General features: G+C 34.3%; 1 protein-coding gene across 1 annotated transcript in view; it reads right to left on the bottom strand.

Moving 5' to 3' along the window:
• Window positions 1-5,289, bottom strand: part of LOC150103909 (LIM domain transcription factor LMO4-like) — a 204,202-nt gene extending 198,913 nt beyond the window's left edge. Inside the window, exon 1 of the mRNA XM_090396589.1 lies at window positions 5,083-5,289. The gene's annotated coding sequence lies outside the window, so the exon portion shown is untranslated. The remainder of the gene's footprint in view (window positions 1-5,082) is intronic.
• Between the last annotated feature and the right edge of the window lie 10,612 nt (window positions 5,290-15,901).

Below are 15,901 nucleotides of genomic sequence, written 5' to 3'. Positions count from 1 at the left end.
TTTTTAATAAGCTAAAACACCGATTTCATTTTTCTTCTAATTTTGGTTGCATTCGTTATTCCTTTTTTAGTCAGTGGCTGAACAGGTTCTGGATGTTCAGATCGGAGCTACAGTTCATTTCTCAGAACATTCAATGTTGGAGAAATTTCCATCTAATATAAAATTATTCGTTACATCCACAACGCAATATTAATACATCTACATGCGGATATACCAAGCAATCTCCAATAAGAAAGATCAACCAAAAACGACCTCTTGTGTCCATTGTTCAGGTATACTTGAAATGTTATTATACCCGTGTTCATTTCGCAATCAGAGCTACAAAATAACACAATTAGCGCTGTTATCAATGTACTTATCAGAAAATTTAAAAGGATGACATCAGCACTTTTATCTTCTAATTACAACGAATCAATTAATACGCCGTGCATTATATTTTTTCCTAAGTCATGTTGCAATCTACTGTTTACATTCAAATCATCATCATCATTGTACTGACCAGCCTCTCTTACAAATCATATCGCTCTTCGTACAACCTAATGGATGCCAATAATGCGAAATGAAAATCCGACATTTCGAGATTTGGAAACTGTTCCACCATCAGCTTACGAATAGGTTAACTCGCATTCATTTGAAAGGTTGTTGTGAAGGTTCCTCGCAATGAGATCTGATTACAACTGAGGTCTTTTACCAGAAATATGGAAGAAGGTTTTTCTCTCCATCCCACTTGAACCCAAGTGGGAAATATCCATCTTATACTGTATATTAGAATGTATATTATGTACTTAAATGTACATAATATACATTTCATTCTCGAACCACCGTAATGGGTGATGCACCACCACTGCTACTGTTTAGTACAATACTAGTCAAGGAGTATCCGGATTTATTCATTCATTTATTATTTGAAGAGTGAATACCGAATCAATTATTGGATAGAGACTCTAATCGAACATTTTTTTAATAGCGATAATAATATGTATCTATCAAATGAAAACGCTGAACTCTGAGTAAAATGGTTTCCCTACATTGACCTCTCATGATTAGAACGCTTTCGATAGTTTTTGCTTGAGGATGAAGTACTAACATGCAGTTAGTACTTCATCCTTCATCTTCATCCTGCTGAAAAATTAAGTTCAGCGACGCCACAAAACAAACAGACTAAGCTTAACTAGGAATAAATTGGGCATTCTCTAATTGTGACTGTGGTAATCCCATAAATGAGATTGCCTTTGGATTTTTTTTTTTCCTGCAGTACCTTGAGTGGTGGGTGTTTAGCTCCACGAGCCTCTATAACTCGACAAGTATCAACAATGCCTTTTGGCTGGAAAGACCAAATTCGAATCCTGTCTAGCCAAGCGAAACACTTGCATATTTATTTTTGCTTTTATCTAAAGATGAGTTAGCCAGTCTCCTATAGAGGAGGCTGGGTCCTCCCCCCCTCCTCAAGGAAATCGAGTTTTAATATTTTAATCCCACATTACAGAAACACCGGGTCAAGAAGAGAATTATACCCACGAAAGGTTGTACTGGGTTAAATAATTTGATTCCCTATTTTTTTTTTTTCTTCCCCAACTTCCTCAGGCTTCCAAGAAGAAAGAGGTGTTGGACTCACACAAGACGATGAAATTCATCTATAACCTAAAGACATTCACAAACTTCTATGCTACAATAGGATTCAAATCTACTATTGATTGAATAACGGAGACGCTATCCATTAAGTTAAAAAACCAAAAAAAAAAAAAAAAACGAATAAAAGTAATATCTAATGATGGTAATTAGGTCATACTTAGGACTATTGGTTTCCAATCGCCACACTTGAGAAATAATGCGGTAAAAAGTACAAATCTCGTGTGATTTGAATCTAAAAATACATTTTTTTTCTGATCTGAAAAGGAACTGGCTGATATTTCACACACATTTTTTTTTTTGTTATAGTAAAGAGATTTTCTTGTCTCTCTCTCTCTCTCTCTCTCTCTCTCTCTCTCTTGTTTCTTGTTACATCTAACAAACATTAGCATTAGCATGTATACCAGTGGTGTTCAATCTTTTTTACTACGCGAGCTAATTTTCTATTAAAAGTTATTCGGCGATCTACTCTCTTATATAGATCACGTTCTCCCAACCTGATATCTGATTGCGCACAAATAAACAACTAAAAAACACACACAACTAAAAACTTTATTTGTGTATTTAAAAATTTATTTATCACTTTTAATTATTTTAATACAACAAATATTAAATTATCATCCAAATGATCATTTCTAATTTGGTTTCTTAATTGATTTTTTATGACGGTCCTATTTTGAAAAAGCGGATTCTGACAAGTATGTCGATCCGAAACACGAGAATTTTTCGCGCCATATCAGTTAATATTGGGAATTTTTCATGTGCATACTTCCAAACGACTTCATTGTTTATTGATTTCAAATGTAAACTATTCTGAATGTTTATTATCTCAAGTTCTACTTCAGCTTGGTTTATATCAAACAGCCCACTAATTTTATTTGAAATTTCTGTGATGTTCAAGTTTTCTTGAAATGGATTATTGATAAAAGATACAATCATTTCAGTTTTATTAAAATCTTTAAATCTTGAATTTATTTCTTCTTCAACTAATTCTATTTCACAAATAAATTCTTTTAAATCATAGCGAAGCATTTCTTGATTGTGTTCAAAAAATTTTCATAAATATGGGAGATGTCTAAATTCGCGGTCATTTATATTTTTCTTTAATAAAAGTAAGTATTGTTGGAAAGTTTTTATTGAACTTAACATGTCAATTAAATTTTTATCTCTACCTTGTAACTCCAAATTTAAATTGCTTAATTTCGTACAGAAATCTACTAAAACTGATAAGCGTAACAACCATCTTTTATCGCTCAATTGTGGATAAATATCTCCTTTTTCATCAAGAAAAATTTTATATCGTTAATTAATACAAGAAATCTTTCTAAAAATTGACGTCTGCTGAGCCAACGAACATTATTGTACAACAGAAGTTCCCTATCGTCATCTGCCTGTAATTTAAATAACCGCCGTTGCAGGGCGGTTATCCAAATATCCAAAACATCTTTTGTGTTTAATCTTTTACTACACAGCACTTGTTGGTGAATAATCCAGTGGTACGTTAAAAAATCTGCATATTTGTCATCGTTTTTACATAATGAAATGAAGCCTGATTTGTTACCTATCATTGCAGAAGCATCATCAGTAGTAATAGACACAAGTTTAAAAAGCAGAAGTTTGTGTTGTTTCACAAATTCATCAAATGCCGAAAAAATGTCTTCTCCCCTAGTCCTTCCCAATAATGGTATAATTTTCAAAAGTTCTTCTTTACTTGAATAATCATGAAATACCATGCGAATAAATACCGTTAACTGAGCAATATCAGTGAAGTCGTTTGATTCATCAAATTGTAATGAAAACGCAACACACTGGTGAATGTCTGACATTAACCTGGCCTGGAAACTTTTCTCCAGCAATTGTAACTCTTCCTTTCGGCAATTTGAAACCTTGTCTGCGGCCTAGAAGTAGCCTCACTCTCTAGCGACGTCTCGAACCGAGAAGCTCCTTTCTGGAAGCGGGAAACTCTTCTCTCAAGCAACGTGGATCAGGGCAGTCTATCTGACGGCGACTCAGGACCGAGCGGTCTCCTCTCTGACAGCAATTCTGGAACCGGGACCCCTTCTGCTTGCTTCAGTCCCTTTTTATTAGGCCTCCTCTGAGACCTCGCATGAAGTTTGGCAACCCCCAAAGAATCGGTATGAGTTTTTCATCTTACGTTTCAAGTTCGGCACGCCTTTTGCTCTCCTCCGCTTTCTTTTGATTGTAAGTCGCCAGCTATCGGAAAGTTGTTTGAACTCTTTCTGACTGACTTCGGAGATGTTTACACTTAGAGCCTGCAAGCCTTTCTCATACATACAAGTTTCAATAACAATCTTTCTAATGTCGCCAAGTACAGCTTCGGCGACAAAAACATTGCCTTTGTTTTTAACACTCTGACATGTTCTTATTAAAGCAGTATATACAGTTAGCTTCAAAAGAGTTATTTACAAAAACATCTAATACAAACTATACCGAGACAAACAAAGCTTATTTTTTTTTTTACAATATTCACATGGGACTTAACCTAAGTAAAAAATCGATGTAATGTGCTTTGGAATATTTAATATTTAAGCTACAATCGAGTTTTTACACTTTGCTTATAATCGTATTCACTCGGCTCGCTGTTTGACTTCCACTGATCCAAATTAATTCATTTACCCGGACTTATAAGAAAATTACTGATTTGACAATTTTAACGAAAAATAAATAAATAATAGCTTGGTTAGGTTAGGTTATTTTGTATTATTTTTCGAATTAAAAATAATACAAAATAATGATAAATAAAGTATTATATTTTCAGTTTTAATTAAATTTAATTAAATTTTTGTAAATAAAGCAGAAGTACACAACAGATCGACCAAAATCGCTCCACGATCGACGGGTTGAATACCCCTAATGTATACGAAAGTGTTGCGGAATTTTTGTTGGTGTACATTTTGCATCGCTTATAAATTTAAAATTTCCACACAAAATAAAATAAATATTAATGCATTCATAAATATTTTTTAATTATTATGTTTTATTAAAATGATAATAATTGAATTAAAGAAATAAAAAGGCAATCTCAAACGTCATTGTAAAAATGAATAATTTATAACTTGTACAGAAATGCATTTTTTAGATTTTACCTTTTATTAGAGTTTTGTGCCTTTTGCGTCGCTTATAAATTAAACATTTCCACAAGAAATAAGAACATTATTAATGTAATCATAAATATTTTAAATTATTTTTTATTAAAATGATACTAATTTAATTAAAGAAGTAAAAAAGCAATCTCAAACGTCATTGTAAAAATGAATTATTTGTAAATTGTATAGAAAAGCATTTTGTGGTTTTTACATTTTAGAGTTATTATTTTTTTTTTATTTATTTATTTTTTAAGCTATTAGTAGCAGAGAGTTGGGAAGGATTGAATTCAAAATTCGTGAGAGGTTATATATATTTACTAACTCGTTGCAATGTGGGATTACTAACCTGAACACACAGAGCGAGAGTTAATGAATCATAATCTGATCAATATACGTTGTGGGCAATCACCATAGAAATGGCACAAGCGAAGACAGTTGTTTATCTGCAGTCCACACCACTCACCATTATTCTACTTCTAAGGTACCACTTTTTTAAAAAAATTCTTATCCATTTTAATCATTTTCAACAGCGGAATATCATTCTTTGCAAAACATCGGCAATCACAGCACTACTATTGATCATAATTCCCACTAGATGTCAGTACCAGTCTTTTTGTTTATCCTTTTTACAAACCAACAAAGTATTGGAACACTTTATTATTCTATTCGATATGACTATTTTACTCGCGCCGAAAGCGTAAATATTTTCATTAAACTGTCGGATCTCTTGCATGTGTGACGTCACTAGGAATAGATACTGTAAATAGCAAAGGCGACCTAGAAGGATCGTTCTTATTTTGATCCTACAGAAATGCTTTTGGCTTGTACCCAAATACAAGATAGTCAAAAGTAAACTTGGATTGCGTTTTATTAATGTATACGGACTAGTCACATGATTATTAGAAATGTGGAAAATGAAATTTTTTTCATTTTTGACGGATAATAAACTGAATATTTTTATCAGGGAAATATATTTTTATTTAATTGTTATTCGCTTGTTTACTTCCCTGAACCCCCAATTTCGTCATCGTATGTTACTCGCAGGCCCACACATTTTACCGCGTAAACTTCCGTAACCAATAATCCCGCGGAATAAGTTGGTTGCTTCTTATTCCCGGTGGTATCCCATGTCTGTCGAAGCGTGTGTTCACCGGGAGGTTTGCTTGCTTTGCGGGAGGAAAACCCCCACCTAAACCGGGGAGAAAAACTCTGCTGTCCCCCCCAAGAGCGGTTAACTTGGCTATGGCTGAGCAAGATCCTTCAGCTTCTCACGTGTCCGACTAGAATCGAACCTAGGACAGTCCTTCCCAAGGCATATGGTTACAAAGCGCACAGCCATTAAGCTAACCGAGCGGACCCTAACTTCGTGCTGAACCCTAACTCCAGTTGTCTATAATAGTCTCGGTTCTCGTATTTTACTACTTGTGCCTTTTATAATACACACATAGAAAAATATAAGAAGTATTGGAAAAGTACGTGGGAAATATTAGTTACATGCATGATCTATAGTAGATTAATAACATGAGTGGTCTCAGGATTGTTTTTTTTTTCTATTATTCATTTATTTTTTATATAATCTTGAAACCCCTATTCTAGAGACCAAACAGGATTCTTAAAGCCACTTCACGCTTCCCAGTAAGCGCTGTAGTGGTCTCACACCGAGTGATGAAACTCATCTCCTACCTGAAGACAATCACAAACACCGATGATATATATTTAATATCAAAATTATACTTATTATGTATTTTATTCTTGTTTCATTTGATATTCATTTTGACATGATTTCCACTCATTAAGCGTCTTATAATATATTTGCATTCATACTGTGGGTGGAATTAAGGATTGAGCAATCTGCAAAAGTCATCTAATATGCTTTTTGCTCGCAGTCAGTGGTCATTTGTGTTACTGAAGTAGGAAATGACAGAGCGAATCAGTTGGCTGTGGAAGTTGCTAACGAACGAGCAGCTAAGTTACGAACAAATATTGAAAATCAGCTACAAAAACACACAAGAAATAAGCTTAAATCTGTGGAAAGTAAAAATAACAAATAAATTCTTACCGACTATCAAAGGCAAACTCCAGTTCAAATTAGATGCCATCTGCACAGATATTATTATTATTATTATCATTATTATTATTGTTATTATTTATTCACATAATTGATACACAGTCAAAACAAGATATATCATTCAAACAACAATTTGACTGGTGATACAGAACAATTCAGATTCTACCCAAGAATCTAAGAATAGTCCGCCAGGTAGCGTTGTAAAATATGGACTGTTCCAAGTAATGCTGATTTGTAGGTCATATGGGGTCACTTCGTTGATGTTTAATTGCTGTAAATAGTTGGATAGCTTCTTTGAAATTGCACCAAGTGCACCGATAACTATTGGAATGGTTTTCGTGTGTTTAAGCCGCAGCCGGCCAACTTCGATTGCCAGATCTCGGTATTTAGTAATTTTTTCCGGTTCTTTGTTGTTAATGTTGTTATCACTGGGTACTGCAATATCAATAATCCAAACCTGTCGATGTTCGATAATTGTGATGTCAGGTCTATTACGTTCCAAATGCCGATCAGTTTGTATTCTAAAGTCCCAGAGAATTTCTGCTGTTTCGTTTTCCAATACAGTCTCTATTTTATGCTGCCACCAGTTATCAGATGTAGGAAAACCATATTTTTTGCATACATGAAGATTAATCATTTTGGCCACTTGTTCATGGCGGTATTTGTAGTCAGTTTGAGCTATCTTGCTGCAGGCACTGATTAGATGTTCTACAATCTCATCTTTCTGATCACATTATCCAATGATTCCCAAACTTCTGGATGTCAGAGCTCCCTTTGGAAAAATTAAAATATTTCACGCCCCCCCCTCGAAAAATAATCGTAATATAGACATATATTATTATAACATTTATTGTATTTATATTCAATACAAAACATATACAGCGAATATTGCAAAAATCAAATGCAAATATTACATTTTTAGCATCTTACATACACATTTGACATGGCACATTACCTCATATTTTTATATAGATGGATATATTGTTAATGTACATTTGCAGTACAAGCACATGAAACGATTAGTAATAAAGAAATAATTAAAAACATAAAAGAAGTTTAATAACAATTTAATTTGATGGATGTGTTTCAATACTGCTACACAAAAAGTCAATATCAGGCGAAATATTTGAAACTGCAATTCTTAGATTTCTGCTTTGAAATGAAACTTATATGAATCAGCATATATTTAATAATATTCATTAAGCGCCGAAATACGCATGAAGCAAAATTTGTGAACCTGCATCGATGTGTGATTTTTTTTCCATTAAAATATAAAAAAATAAAATAAAATAAAATATAAATAATAAAAATTAAATACATTTCTTTTAAGATAAAAAATCTACTTAGTCTTAAAATATTTTAAATTTGTTTTCATTATTTCATGGCCCCCCTCAACTATGGCTCCCAAGGGGGCCGGGGCCCACAGTTTGGGAAGCGCTGGCATAATCTGCATTTGCTGTTCAAAATTTTTGCTTTCATTGCATTAACTTTCGAGTGGAGAATGTCACTGGCTTCTAATATTCCGAGGTATTTATAGTGTTCATCAGTTGAAATTGCTTTTATATATTTCACTTGATCAAAATTAAAATTTCTAGTGACATTAATTGTTCCTCGTTTAATAGATAAAATTGCGCATTTATCTAAACCAAATTCCATTTTGATGTCCTGACTGAAATTACGAACTGTGTTCAATAAAGAGTCTATTTACTGGGCCGATTTTCCATATAACTTCAAGTCATCCATATACAACACATGAGAAATTTTAATATTACATTTAGTAATTTCATATCCAAGTTTTGTTTTCTTCAGAATCATAGACAAAGGTATCAAAGAAATGTTGAAGAGCAATGTTGACAAGGAATCACCTTGGAAAATTCCATGTTTGATGCTAATATCTCCGAAATGTTCATTATTCACTATTAAAGTTGTTTTCATGATTTCATAGCAGCAGCAAGAAACGAACGTATGTTTTTACTAATTCCAATGATTTTTTGTGATTTTAGGCTCCAGGAATATCGGAGGCAATCGAATGCTTTTTTATAGTCTATCCATGCCATGTTTAAGTTAATGTTTCGTCTTTTTGAATTTCTGAGAATCATTTTATTAATAAGGATCTGGTCTTTTGTTCCTCTAGATTTTTGAAAATTGTCTTTTTGTTCAATCGGATAAATCTGATTATCTGATAAGTAGTGGTATATGGAAAATGCTATGATTGCAGTGAACACCTTAAGCATAGTTGGTCGGCATGTTATTGGGCGATAGTTACTTGGGACTGCACCCTTATCCTTATCTTGCATGAAAAGAAAAGTGCGCCCAGATATCATCCAGTCTTCCACTGTGCCTGACTGCAACAAATTATTAAATTGTTCTGCCTGCCATTCGATCATGTAGATTGGTTAGATGTTTTAACCAAAATCCATGCAGTTCGTCTTTGCCAGGTGCACTCCAGTGTTTTAATTTTCTAGCTTGTGCACTGATCATTTCTTCAGTGATAATGACATTTTGCATTTGTTTTTGTTTCATTTCTGATTCTATTTTCTTAATCCATGAGTCATCTTTATTGTGTCAATAGGATTATCCCAGGTTGACTTCCAAAATTTGAGTCGTTCTTCTTTTTCTAGTGAATGATTGTCTGCATTTGTATTTCTCTGGAGAGACTATAAGAACTGACGGTGGTTCTATCGAAATTGCATATTTTGTACACGTTGGTTTGTTCTTGCTTCATATCTTTTAATTTTCTGTGCAGTCGCTATAATTCTTTGTTTTAGCTCTTCAGTAACTTCAGCAATTGTTTTGTTGGCCAAATTATATGTGTTGATCAGTTTGTTTTTTATGTTATTATTTTTCAGCCCTCCTTCTTTAAAAATTTTTAAGTTGCTCAGATCAGCTCGAAGTTTGTTGACTTTTCGTTCCAACCGGATTTTCCATGGTGCAGATTGTTTCATCCTCGGGTTTTGTTCTTGCGGTTTGCAACCAAGCTTTACTGTAGTGATATAGGCTGTGCTGTATAGGAGCTGATGTGTTTCTTTTATACTGTTGGTTCTAATGATTTTAATTACAGCGTTTGCGTCTAAGAGGAGTTCTTTTAGCTTAGATTTATGTAAAGCTTTTAATGGTGGTAATGTATACAGTCGGTGATGAAGTAACCTTTTGTGTTTACATCAGTCTTAACTCATCAGAAAATAAGAACAGAACTTCAAAAATATGGCAACAACTTCAAGATGACACAAACATGATTTGTGCCATATTTTTCACCAAAACAGTTGCAGGGACTTCTAAGAAATGGCTGGAGCCTGCGATCCATTCCTCTCTCAGTTTAACTGGCATTATGGAGTTTTTAGTGACACTTTTAACAAGGATGATGAAGTTGATACACGTAACACAAGAATAGTTTTAATGATAATGGATCATTATCAAAATAAAAATAAAAAATTCGATCCGAAGCTAACATATGATTAATGGATTTTACTTTTGGGTGAGAACTGCGAGATACAAATAGCAATGGCTCCACTAATGATAGAAGTTTGTTAAAATAATAATAATGATAATAATAATAATAAAACATTTGAAGTTTTTGAGAATAAAATTTCTCAATCGTTCAGTAAATATATACACTTATTTTTTTTTAGGATAATTTGTGTATAAAATATCTTAACAGCAGAGCAGATTGCAGATTTTAGAGGAGGAGTTCGACCATCGTTATCCTTCCATATTTTATGTAAGGAAGGATAACGATGTCGAAATCGGTCATCATACCCTTGGAGGGTAATGGATGGCAATGCTGTAGCCAATGAAGTTCTAACTGAGGCTCGGCTATTGCTGTTACCCTTATGTCATGATCAGAGCTTTAATAGCTCAATAACACTTTATCCCTACACTGTCCTCTACAGATAACGGGGAAGATGAAAAGATAAAATCTGTAATGATTTTAGGAGTGTGGGAGGCAATCGAATACTTTCTTATAGTCTATTCATGCCATGTTTAAGTTATTGTTTTTTTCTTTTTGAATTTCTGAGAATCATTTTATTAATAAGGATCTGGTCTTTTGTTCCTCTAGATTTTTGAAAATTGTCTTTTTGTTCAATCGGATAAATCTGATTATCTGATAAGTAGTGGTATATGGAAAATGCTATGATTGCAGTGAACACCTTAAGCATAGTTGGTAGGCATGTTATTGGGCGATAGTTACTTGGGACTGCACCCTTATCCTTATTTTTCATGAAGAGAAAAGTGCTACCAGATATCATCCAGTATTCCACTGAGTCTGACTGCAACAAATTATTAAATTGTTCTGCTATTCGATCATGTAGACTGGTTAGATATTTTAACCAAACTCCATGTAGTTCGTCTTTACCAGATGAAAGCAGATTTTTTTTTTTTTTTTTTTAATTTTCAAGCTTGTGCACTGACCATTTCTTTAGTGATAATGACATCTTGCATTTGTTTTTGTTTCATTTCTGATTCTATTTCCTTAATCCATGATTTGAGATTATCCCAGATTGACTTCCAAAATTTGAGTGTTTCTTCTTTTTCTGGTAAATGATTGTTTGCATTTGTATTTTTCTGGAGAGACTAAAAGAACTGTCGTTGGTTCTGTCGAAATTGCATATTTGGTACATATGGCTTATTCTTGCTTCATATCTTTTAATTTTCTGTGCAGTCGCTATAATTCTTTTTTTTTTTTTTTTTTAGCTCTTCGGTAACTTCAGCAATTGTTTTGTTGGCCAAATTATATGTATTAATCAGTTTCTTTTTGATGTTCTTCTTTAAAACTCTTTAAGTTGCTCAGATCAACTCGAAGTTTGTTGACTTTTTGTTCCAACCAGATTTTCCATGATGCAGATTGTTTCATCCTCGGCTTTTGCATTTGCGGTCTGCAACCAAGCTTCACTGTAATGATATAGGCTGTGCTGTATAGGGGCTGATGTGTTTCCTTTATACTGTTGGTTGTGATGATATTAATGACAGCATTTGCGTCTGAGAGGAGCTGTTTTAACTTAGGTTTTTGTAAAGCTTTTAATGGTGATAGTCTTATAAGGTCATATATGGAGTTCATATGTTCCAATATCCCTTCATTTTACACCGCACTTCTGTCGAAACATTCTGAAGTATGTCGTCAGCATGACGCTTACGGAGTTGAATTCCAAAGTTTGATATAGCTACCTCCTGATGATTTGCTGTTACAGGAGTTGTTGGTTTATTATGTAACTCTTGCAGCTCAAGTTCAGTAAATATTTTGTTACGGAAAATGAAATTCTTTTGGTCCATAAGACTTTGTTCTGGTATTGCAGATTCTGTGAATTTTTGTTTCCAAATTAAATGCATACGCTTTCTGAAACCTCGTTTTTCTGGTCTTGATCTGTAAAAACATTTCATAACTTCTCTGTTTTCTTCTGAAGTCCATTTTTTACGTTTGGTTTCTTCCAGTCCTTTTTCAGCTTCCTGTCCTGATTGCCCAGCAAGGAAAGCTGGGTCCTGTAGCCCACTTGTCGCCTGATGCCAGGATCCCCAACATCTGACGCAGTCCTTAAGGACCGGGTGTCGACTGATCGGTATGGATCTCTTCTTACTTTTCACCACTAAGATGGGAGGGAGGATGGAATACTTAGTCTGTCTCCTCAGTTGAGACCTGTCTGATAAGGGTGGCCCTGCTGGCAGCTATGCTACTGCAAGAATAGTTCTCAACATCACTGAAGCACGCAAGCGCCCCACCGACACGACAAGGCCTTGTTCCTTCGGGAGGATGTTATTATTATTATTATTATTATTATTATTATTATTATTATTATTATTATTATTATTATTATTATTATTATTATGCATTTTAATATTACTTATTAATATGCTACATATTAATATGCAGCCTTGCTAAAACATTATTTCGATGCCAACTACAGGACAGTTAGAAATACATATCGTATAACAAGACCTCAGACAACTAATTATATCACATATAAATACAATAATCACTTCGGAAAGGCCACACGAAACTTCTACATCCCATAAACAAATTACCTTTTGAATACAGAAACCTTACAAACTACAATAGCCTGAAAAGAGCTCTAAGGACATACTATCAACAAGAAACATGCACCCCAAATACCATACAAACTTAATGAAACACAATATATTCGCTCAGGCTTCCGGTTCAGCGACACATCAATACATTACAAGTTTGTGTGTGTGTGTGTGTGTGTGTGTGTGTGTGTGTGTGTGTGTGTGTGTGTGTGTGTGTGTGTGTGTGTGTGTGTGTGTGTGTGTGTGTGTGTGTGTGTGTGTGTGTGTGTGTGTGTGTGTGTGTGTGTGTGTGTGTGTGTGTGTGTGTGTGTGTGTGTGTGTGTGTGTGTGTGTGTGTGTGTGTGTGTGTGTGTGTGCTTGTGAATGAATTTCTCATCCTGCAACAGTAGTGAATATCAGACCAAACATCAGCCTTATGTCCATCACAGCAATCAAGTAAAAAAACAATAACCAACTGTGTCATCTTCAGATAAGCTTACTAAAAAGATTCGAGGATGCAAGCTAAAACATTACATCGCAGCCGAGATTAACACAAAGGAAAAAAAAAAACATTTATTTCATTTAAGTGCTGTAGTTACAGGGCTAGGATATCGAAAATAGGATTGTGAAGACCAGTTCATTTTGCACTCATAATAAAGAATATTTTTATACTGAATTAGTTTTTTTTTATTTCAGGAACTTTATAAAAATCAAACATTATATTCAATTTCATACACGTACGCACATGCACACACATGGGAAATGATCTTTCTGAATTTCGCTTGTGGAAAATAGAACTGCGCGATCATTCGGATCAGCTTGCCAATTCATGTTAGGTTAAACAGAAGCAGAGATTAGCTATCTTACTGAGTTGATCGGATGATGGTCGTAAAGATTAACTGTTGAATAAATAACAAATATCCAATGATACAGTGGCGGTAGGATGGTAGCATGTCTTCATTAAATATGCATTTACAACCCTCTGACTCTTCTCTCACTATGAACCCTTTGCTAGCAATTAACACAGGATTTGGCTTTGCAAGGTTAGGGATATAAACTTGTATTTCACTGTAAACACACAAACGCACACACACACACACAATGGTTGCCTCTAATTCTACAATATAGAATCAGAAACCGCAAGAAGTTGGCATGTAATTCTCAAGCGTTCTTCATCCCTTTCGCTGCCATTTAAATCCTCCAAGTGCATGGCATCATCTTAACTAAATAGGATCACACACAAATGATGCTACACCTCTCTTGATTCCTTCATAACACCAAGATGTGCTCTCCATTAAGTGTTGCGTTGATACAATGCCACCATCTTTGTCCTTTTGTCCTCATGCAGATAGGATTAAGCTTTGTAGCAGCTTAGAACAAGTACAGGTAGGTTGGTTTCCCGGCTTCATCTCTTGCTATTGATGTTTGCGGTCCTCATTTGGAGAGATAAGATATGTCATTCATGATTTTCCGTTTCTTTGTTTCAGCTGTTGGACATCGGAAATCTTTTTATGCTCTCCTCATCGAAAGTCACCTGTATAAGATCATTTGTAAACAACAATAAAAAAAAGTGGTAAAAAAAACTTTAGAATTGAACCCCGACGGACTAAACTGGTAGTCTAAACTCATAAATAAAAATAATAAATGTAACAATTATGAGTTTAGAGTTAAAAGTAGAGATGCACAAAAACCACTAACCGGTGCCTGATCGTTACTTTACAAATTCCTTATACGAGACATACAAATCCACACGGAATCACTGCGATTGTCGGTAATTTTAACGAAATTTCTATTAGATTAGGATTACAAGATTCAAGAAAATTTGTTCAAATATCAGAAACAGTTATTTTATACAACCAATCCACAAGATCATCTAATTGAAAATCCACAGAATTATCAGCTGCAAGAGGCCATACAGGAACTGTATTGGATGCTGTCTCAATTGAACATTAAGATATATTCCATTGACGTAACAGGTAGTGAACATCTTGCTTAATTCCTTAAGCTTCTAAGCTACTTGCCCACTGTCTGCCCCTTTTCAATGTCCAACTAACAACTGCCTTTCTCAGTAAACTAAATATATGGGATCAGAATCTTATAACCACACAAGATTCTGGTTTTATAGTCGTCAAAATGCAATTCTAACATTATTCCAATAATGTTAGTATCAAACATTAGTACACAAGAACACAAGTCTTCTAATTTAGTGATTACAACTATTATAACTATAATGTAATTTCGTTGGATAAAATCTTTTGTCATGGTCTAAGTTAAAAACAAATTGACCATTGCATTTCCGATGCAGAAATTTTCGATCTTATCTATCCGAAATCTTTGAGGTTTTCTGGTCAGTATGTTGGTTGTGATGTTGTAAATGAAGATCAGTCCTCCTTTTCAACGAAATATTTTAGTTTGTCTTTCTTTCTAAGGTTCAACAGGAAGTGCGTCAACATGAGCCGTCCTCATTTCAAGCATAAAACAGCTTAATGTTAATTTTCTTAATATTAATTAACAAAATTAATTAAGAAAATTAGTTCTCTTAAACGATTCAACGATGACTTCTAAGGCCGGAACAGACAATGCTAGGCCTAAATCTCCTTGATACGCATGATAATGATGATGATAATGATGAGTTCATGTTAATGTTAAATTTAATGTTAAACATGTTAAGTTTCTGAGAACGCGCGCTTAACACTGATAGGATAGGTGGAGCATATGTTTTTCATATTCCCTTTTGTCTGTTGATAAGTTACTCGATTATGAGTGGTTTGTGAGGGCTTTAAGCTTCCCCTTTGGGGACCGTAAGATTAGGTGAAATCAATTGATACGAGAATGGCTTTTGGTTTGAGAAGGTACTTCACTGCTCTTGAGTGGAGAAAGGAAGATTTATGTGGGGTATCTCGGTGCATCTGTTCGTTACTGATTAACCATGGTATTATCAGATGGTAATAATTGGTCTGTTACCATCTAAGAGAGTAGTAATTTATTTCTTGCGTAGTTTACTATGTCAGTTGATCATAGGATATAATTAGGCGATTGTTTTTGTACAACGAGTTTAACGTCATGAGTGAAACGTAGCCCTCTATCCATATAGATGCCG

The sequence above is a fragment of the Typopeltis vanoorti genome, chromosome 8, assembly GCF_054136105.1.
Source record: "Typopeltis vanoorti isolate ZY-2024b chromosome 8, IOZ_Tvanoo_1.0, whole genome shotgun sequence".
Taxonomy (NCBI): Eukaryota; Metazoa; Arthropoda; class Arachnida; order Uropygi; family Thelyphonidae; genus Typopeltis; species Typopeltis vanoorti.
Note: the sequence above shows the minus strand (reverse complement) of the source record. Positions and strands in the feature narration are given on the sequence as shown.